This window comes from Trichechus manatus, unplaced genomic scaffold, assembly GCF_000243295.1.
Source record: "Trichechus manatus latirostris isolate Lorelei unplaced genomic scaffold, TriManLat1.0 scaffold00034, whole genome shotgun sequence".
NCBI classification, from domain to species: Eukaryota; Metazoa; Chordata; class Mammalia; order Sirenia; family Trichechidae; genus Trichechus; species Trichechus manatus.
This window is the reverse complement of record NW_004443970.1, coordinates 7,003,580-7,005,951: the sequence shown is the minus strand read 5'-3', so window position 1 is coordinate 7,005,951 and position 2,372 is coordinate 7,003,580.

The following is a 2,372-nucleotide window of genomic DNA, read 5'->3' as shown; positions in this document are numbered from 1 at the left end:
TCCCAGGGATCCCACCGGTGCAGTTATGAGGTCTGGGGAAGTCGCTCTCAGGTGTTGCAGTACAGCCTGGCCAGAGGGCGCAGAGGCATACAACACCAGCTATTCAGGGAACAGAAAGAGAAAGAAGATAGAGAGACAAGAAACTGAGTAATGAAGAAAGACAAAAAGGAAAAAGAAAACAAAACAAATTAAAAAAAACAACAAGAAAAGCCCCCCAAAAAACAGAAAAAAAAAAAAAAACCCACAAACAAAGAAATTCTCTCAGGGATCCCTCTGCATGTCTGTGCAAGCCGAGGGGGTAGTCTCCTTGCTATGCAGCACCACCTGGCCAGAAAGTGCTCCCAACTCAAGAAAAGGAAAAGCAAACAAAGAATTCAAAACAAACAAATGAACAAAAGCCCCAGGATCCCACCAGCACGGCAGCGCAGACCGGGAAGCAGCTCCACACTTGAACAGAGCTCCACAGCTCCTCAGGAAGAAGCAAAGATGGCGTACGGAGCCAGGTATTTGAGCAAAAGAAGGGGGAGGTGGTGAGAGGTAAGGAAGAATTCAAAAGAAGCAGGAAAAAAAAGCAACACCAGCAGCCAACAAATGGCACTCAGAGAGCCAGATAGTGTGGACTGGTGGATTCCAAGCAGCCAGTGTTTCCTGGACAAGAGACTGTGGCTGGGGGAAGCAGAGGAGGCCGAGTGAGGGTGAAGAAGGGTGGGGGGTGGGAAAGCATATATTGCAAATTACTGGTTGTTTTGTCTCCCGCTGAAAGCTCTGTGAAGCTGCTTTCTTTTACCCCCTGTTTGCTGGTCTCTGATAGGAGTCCAAGATGGCGGATCCACGCTGCGTTAGCTGGTAGGGGACCTCTGCATGAATCTCTCCTCGCTCTCTGTTCTCTGTCAGTTTTCTCACTCCATTTGGTGCTTGGCTGAGTTCTTTATCTCTTCATTTGATGTTTTAGGGTTTTAGGATTGTTGTTTTCTCTGTTCGGCTTAGTTTTTCGGATCTTTGCTGTGGCGGGACGGCGTGGTGCTTCTGCCTAGAGCGCCATTTTGCCAGAAGTCCTCTCTTTTGACTTCTTGACTGCTGCTTCCATGGGTGTTCATTGTGGATCGAAGTAAAGTGAAATCTTCAACAACTCCAATCTTTCTCTGTTTATCGTGATGCTCCTTATTGGTCCAATAAAGAGATCCATATTTATGGCTATACCCAAGAAAGGTGGAAGTTATCTAACAATATCATTAACATCACAGGCAAGTAAAATTTTGCTGAAGATCATTCAAAAGCAGCTGCAGCAGTATATTGACAGGGAACTGCCAGAAATTCAAGCTGGATTCAGAAGAGGACGTGGAACCAGGGATATCATTGCTGATGTCAGATGGATCCTGGCTGAAAGCAGAGAATAATAGAAAGATGATTTATTGACTATGCAAGGCATTCGACTGTGTGGATCATAACAAATTATGGATAACATTGAGAAGAATTGGAATTCCAGAACACTTAAATGTGCTCACGAGGAACCTGTACATAGATCAAGAGGCAGTCATTCGAGCAGAACAAGGGGATACTGCATGGTTTAAAGTCAGGAAAGATGTGCGTCAGGGTTGTATCCTTTCACCATACTTATTGAATCTGTATGCTGAGCAAATAATCTGAGAAGCTGGACTATATGAAGAAGAACGTGGATTGGAGGAAGACTCGTTAACAACCTATGATATTCAGATGACACAACCTTGCTTGCTAAAAGTGAAGAAGACGTGAAGCATTTACTGATGAAGATCAAAGATTACAGCTTTCAGTATGAACTACATCTCAACATAAAGAAAACAAAAATCCTCACAAGTGGACCAATAAGCAACATCACGAACAAAAGAAAGTAAGCAAGGAGAAATGAAGGAACAACAAAAGAAAACAAAGGAAAAATAAAAACAAATAGCAAGATAGTAGAATTAAACTCGACTTAAATGTAAACTAACTAAACTATTTAAGAGACAGAGGCTGTCTGACTGTATAAGAATGCAAGACCCTACAATATGCTGTCTATAAATGATGCAATCTAAATATGTTGATGTTAGGTGTCATTGAGTCAGTTCTGACTCACAGCGGCCCCATGTAAAACAGAATGAAACATTGCCCAGTCCTGCACCATCCTCACAATCATTGTTATGTTTGAACCCACTGCTGCAGCCGCTGTATCAATCCATCTCATTGAGGATCTTCCTCTCTTTTGCTGACCTTCTTCTTTACCAAGTATGATGTCCTTCTCCAGGGATTGGTCCCTCCTGATAACATGTCCAAAATATGTGAGACAAAGTCTCGCCATCCTTGCTTCTAAGGAGCATAAAGGCTGCACTTCTTCAAGACAGATTTTTTATTTCTGC